Below are 6,550 nucleotides of genomic sequence, written 5' to 3' on the forward strand. Positions count from 1 at the left end.
GTGTATCCTGAATCGTAGTAGTATTTCATTCTCTCCATATAACGCAAACCACTATTGCAAACACACAATTGATTATTGCTCCATTAACATTACTCTTTGATGCCCATCCATTTTCCCATGCAAGCTCATGCTTCCAGCTTCCTATTTAATTGTTTATGCTCATCCCTTTCACTAATCTAGCCTAAAAGGCTCTAATTGCAGGATACTCGAAATAGAGATGATCAAAAGTGTATATGGCATCTGCATAGTACCTGCATTCCAAGGGCACATTTATGCAAAACTTCTGTAGTCTTTATAGTCTTTCTATTGTAGTCATTCTTCTCAAAGCTGCTAATCAGAGAATAAATTGATGTCTAAGATGGACAATGCTCTTCCTACTACTTTAGGATGTTGTGGTGTTATATTGATATACATTTGATGGATAGAAATTTATTAACTACCACCACTCCCTTATACTATAATCCTAACTTGGTCCCATTATTTGCCTAAGGACCTTGTTGGTCGCCAAACTAATTTGTATCACCCAAGTAGCATTTGATGAAATAGAGCAGTGCTCCACCTCCTCACCTTTTATATAGTAAGTATGTGTTCATTTGATCAAAAGACAATCCTCTTTCTAATGCACTGCCCATAACCATCTGGGTAACATTATTCTAAATTTAAGGTTGATTACATTCTAACCCCCAACTGACTTTGGAAGGCAAAGTTTCTCCCATGAAACCAATGCTTCCCTAGAACTCAAAGTTGAACTTTTCCATCGACAAGCTTTGTAGTCCCATTCATACAATGTCCATATCTTTTTTGGTAATATGAATATTTGTGCCCAGTAAGTTCGCATCCCAAACACTAGTGACTTCAATATATGGATCCTCCCTACATAAGAGAGTGGTCTACTTGTCCCGCATCATATTCTTTCAGTTATCTTCTCCACAAAAGGCATACATTAAGCTATAGTAAGTCTCTTAGAGGATATAGTCACCCCTACATATTTGAACGAAATCTCACCTTCAACATAGCCCAAAGTAGCTAAAATTGTTTTCTTCATATGAGGTTTCACTCCTCCAACATGTATGGACCTTTTCTTAGTTTTTTTTTGCATGTAGTCCAAAACCTACAGAAAATCTATGAAAAGCATGTTGCGTCAATCGTATAAAATCAATATCAATCTTGCAAAACAACAAAAGATCATCTATAAAGCAAATATACATTTCTTCAAACTATTTACACCTAGGGTTAAACTTGAAATGATGTATCTCCTTCAGCATACTCAACTCTCTTTGAGGATACTCCATTTCTAGGACAAACAAGTAGGGTCACATTGAATTTCCTTACCTCATTTACCTTTTTTCTTGGATAATGGTGTTAACCCTCCATTAATGATCAATGAGTATGAAAATGTTGATATACATGCACTTCGTACCCAATTCACAAACTTGAAAGGGAAGCCCAACTCCGTAAGCAACTTTCTTAAAAGTTCCTACTCAATGAAATCATAAGCCTTTCTTAAGTTGTAACACCTCGCTATTTAAAATTTTTAGAATTAGAAGAAACCTTTTATTTGGAAATAATCAAATTGGAATGTTTGACAAAGTTAAGATAAGTACAAGTTTTGTCAACTTCAAACGATCATAACTCGTAGCTCAGGATGTGTTAGGTAGAATACAAGATACCATAGGAAAGATCTTTGAATTGTTAACGCTGTCGAGTTTGCTCAATTTTGAGTTTGTATGAGGGAGATGTGCCCATTCGAAGTTGTGTTGTCTAAAGGAAATTCAAAATCGGATTTTAAAGGGGTATTTGGTTTTTTTCATGCCCAATTAATTAAATCCATTGTTAGTAAATTATTTGGGGTCTAAACCAAGTTAGTTCAGTTTATTCAATTAAAAATTAAGTTAGGGATTAGAGAGAAGAGAAAATTCAAGGAGTTCTTGGAGATTTCTAGTGGAATTGAAGTCGTTTCACCTAGGGTTGATTCCTAAAGAGGTATGTAAAACTTTAATAGTGTTGGTTCGTTGACCCACACGCCAATCATGTTTAGTTCAACGAAATTTGTTCTTGAAAGTTTAAAGTTGATGATTTTGAATTTTGTTCTTGAATATTGGCTTTCATTCTTAAGTTAAGTTGGGAGTGTTGAGTTCTTGAGGAAATTGTGTCAATTTTAGAGTCGTTATGGATAGATTCTTGTTTACATATACTGGGTATTTGAATCTAAAGAGAATTTGAGAAAAAGAATCGAATTTAGGCGAATTGGGGTTAGAAAATAAAGAAGGAAAAATTCGGAGAATCTGGGTACCAGGTCTATGTTGTGGACCTGTTCGTAGGGTGGGAAATTTTCTCTCCGCGTCGGAGAGTAGTCAGGACCCTTCTGCCTTAAAATTTATTTCGAGACTAAATATTTAAATGCATCTCCGCATCGCGGAATTTCTTCCAGACAATAATTTTTTGATCCTTCCTCATGTTTAACTATCTAAAAACAGTCCTAAACATCGTGAGATCTTTCCCAATCACAAATCAAAATCCTTGAATCCATAAAATAAAATTCAAAGAAAGTTAAGAGCCAAGTCTAGAGGGTTCTTTGAGTTATTTTAAGAAGTATTATACAAACCTTTTATACTTGTTTTAAGACTTGATAATTGAGTTCAATAAGAGTAAGAGTAAAGTTGATTTCTTCAAAAGTTTATACGGGAACTAAGTATTCCTAAGAGTTAAAATATTTTCACATTTAAACAAGAAAGGAAACAGTGATTTCCAAGAAAGCTTTTAAGCTAGTTTTTGAGTAATAATCTCAAACCACAGAAAGAGTTATCTTTTCAAACAAATGAGTTGAGCATCTCTTTTTAAGCATTGGGTTCATTCACCCATGCACCAATCATGTTTAGTTCAGCAAAATTCATTTCTAGAAAGTTGAAAGTTGATGATTTTAAATTGTGTTCTTGAATATTGGCTTTTGCTCTTGAGTTAAGTTGGGATTGTTGAGTTTTTGAGGAAATCGTGTCAATTTTAGAGTCGTTATGGATAGATTATTGTGTGCATATACTGGGTATCTGAATCTAAAGAGAATTGACAAAAGGAATTAAACTTAGGCGAATTGGGGTTTAGAAAATGAAGAAGGAAAAAGTCGGGCGAATATGGTTACCAGTATCACGTCATGGACCTACTCCTCATAATGGGAAATTTTCTCTCCGCGTCGCCGAGCAGTCATAGACCATTCTATCTTATAATTTATTTCACAACTTAATACTTAAATGCATCTTTGCGTCGCAAACTTGCTTCCAGACAGTGATTTCTTGATCATTTCTCATGTTTAACTATCTAAAACCACTCCTAAATATCATGAGATCTCTTCTACCACAAATCACAATCCTTGAATCTATAAATTCAAATTCAAGGAAAGTTAAGATCTAAGCTTAGAGAGATCTTTGAGTTATTTCATGAATTCTTTAACAAACCTTTTAAACTTGTTTTAATGCTTAAGCATTGAATCTAGCAGGAGTAAGAGTAAGGTTCATTTCTTTAAAAGATTATATGGGAACTAGTATTCCCAAGAGTTAAACTTTTTCCGCAGTTAAACAAGAAAGGGAACACTGTTTCAAGAGAGATTTTAAACTAGATTTTGAATAATTATCTCAAACCACATAAATAAGTATGTTTTTAAACATATGAGTTGAGCATATTTTGGGAGTAGTATTGAGCAGCGATATGGGACGAGCTCATAAAAACTTAAGTCTCCATAAACTATGTAGCCGTTGTGGGTAGAAAGGGTCATACATTTTAAATGATTCTTTAATCTTTTTTTGCATAAAGTAATGAATCCACTTAGTTGAGACATTCTATATCCTAGCAAGTTGTAGGACAGTTTTGTCAGCGTGGGCGAGACGTTGTACCATCATATAACTTATAGTGATGGTTGTCGGTTAGAGAAACTCCCACAAAATTATATTAATGTATGATATACATGCTTTGTTTTGTTATTGTATTTTTGAATACCTTGAGTTGGTAGCTACTATTTAAATGCTTTATATAAACTGCATCTTTACTGATGTTTAATTATGCATTAAGTTGAGTATCCATGAGTTGTGTAAAGTTGAGTTAAGTGTTTCTTTTAGAATTGAGCTCAAACTTATGTGGTATTTAGTTTTCCCCTTGAATGCTTGTACATTTAATTTATTGATGCCATTTGGTATGCATCATCTTATGATGCAGATACATCTAATCAGGATCAATAACCAGCACCTCGTTGATCCAGCCAAGCACTCAGAGTCAGTTTGGTGAGCCTCTTTGCTTTCTGGAGAATCCATTTGGTTATGTTTTGTTTTATTTCTTTGTTCATTTCAGTTGTTAGGATGATCGGGTGTCTTGTTCCACATCCCTCTTAGTATTTAGAGGCTTCATAGACAACTAGTTATTAATTCTTTATCCTTACAATTTAGTTGATTTACTATAAGACGAGTTGCCACTTTGACTAAGTTGAATGTTTATCCTTAAACATTTTAAGTTTATTTAAGACAATTGTTTTGAAAGCTTAATTTATTTCTTATGCCCCGGAAGAGCTGTCTAAGGTCGTCCTGCCAGGAGAAATATTAAGGAACAAGGGGTACATAAAGTACCTGAAGTGCAACCCCAAGGAGAGGTCACCAATATTGAATTTCAGGAAGCAATCAGAATGCTGAGTCAAACTGTATGGTCTCTCAAAATGAAGTAAGGTTCTTAGAGCCTCACATGTTCCTAAAAAGGTTTAAAATATGTTAATTTAGTGTTTATAGTATGCATACTTTATTTGAAGTGATTTGGAGGTCAAACGTCCAAGAATATCCTATGACATTTGAAAGTTAGTCTTGAGACGTGCATGTGTGTCTTGGTGTGCCTTGTTATGTTTTACGTGTTCGTTTTGGTTAAAATTGATGTTAGAGGTTCTTAACATGTATACAAGTGTATTTACGTTAGAAACGTCTGGGCACGAATCCCCAAGGACCACTCAAGGTGTCCTTGAGGAGGACCCAAACGCAAGGAATGACGCCTCGTACTCTAGGTGACGCCCCGCCAATGGGGGCCGTTGCTCCACACTTAGTTGTAGGAGCTTATGCCCCAAAAATGAAGCCTCAAACACCTTCTACGGAGCAACAGTACGACACTATGACCAGGCGACGGTCCGTCGATGCTGTCTGCAATCTGCAGCATGCACGCATCAATGCTAAAGGGTGAATGGGAAATTCACCCCATGTTCCTAAATTAATATGGACGGTTATTATGGGTTATTTTAGGTATATTACTTTAGTTAAAAAGAATAAAACCCAATTTCCAATTTATTCTTAAAATTTCACCCTTCCCTCTTAAAACAAAACCTCTCTAGAAACCTCCATTGGAGGTGAAGCTCAAGAACAACCATGGTGATGGATTCTCAAAATTTCTTATTCAAGTTTTATTGGTCTTATAAAGGAATAAGGTATGGGAATCCTTCATATTTAGATATCCATTCATCTAGAGAGTTCCTTCAAAGTTTTTCAAAGACATTTCATGATCAAATTGTCTATCTTTGAATCTAGCCATAGGTTCCTCTTCAAAATGATTTCAAAAGCATGATTATGATGAATTGATGATTAGATACTATTTATAATTTTGATTTCGATCCAATTTCATGATGAACCCATGTTCCTCCCAAAATCTAAATTTAGATTTTAATGTGGGTGATGTGATCTTGATCCTATGAGGAATTAATTATGGATTTCGTTTATGTAAATGTACCTTTAGCTAATGTGTTATACATGGATTTTTTATGATTTATGGGAATTGATCAATAATGATCAATTTTTGGTGAATTGGTAGATTGCCCTAATCCTCTACTTTTCTATAGAATTGATGGTTGAATTCGCCTTGTATGACATTATGTGGTATGGTCCACTGATGGTGGCGGTGTTTACTTTCTTGTCAATCATTCTATATGTTGATCATGGCCTTGAAGTCAAGTTATGAATTATGAAGTGTGGTTATGATGATCACACCACGTGAAGTACTATGCCTAGTCTCTTAATCTAGTATCATACTAGGTGCTAATTGTGTCTTCAACGTTTGAATGAAGTTGTTAGGGTTAGGTTTGGTCTATGTGCTGTCAATGATGAAGTTCTAATGGTGAATGACCCATACCTATGTACCCCTATATGAATGTGTGATCTTAGCCAATGTTAGGAGTCTAGAATGCAAATGTTGAAGTTGTATTATATCCTATACTATAATGTGGTGTGTACTCTATGAATGAATGTGGATTGTGGTCTTAAGAGGGTGGCTGCCTCATTATTGTATTGATAGACATTATGTGATCATGGTGTCCAATGTACACACCTCATGCATGCTTATAAATAGTATAGATTCATGGTGTCTAATAAAAGGATAATTCTCATATGCACTAATTTCTACTACTATGCATAACGTATATGTCCATAAAGTATGATATGTATCTTAACTAGGATGACTTGATAGGTGTACTAGTGTAAGAAAGGATATGGGACTTTGCCTATACATTGAACATGTCTACCTTGATAGAATAGCTCTTAGG

The sequence above is a fragment of the Solanum pennellii genome, chromosome 5 (assembly GCF_001406875.1).
Source record: "Solanum pennellii chromosome 5, SPENNV200".
Lineage (NCBI taxonomy): Eukaryota > Viridiplantae > Streptophyta > Magnoliopsida > Solanales > Solanaceae > Solanum > Solanum pennellii.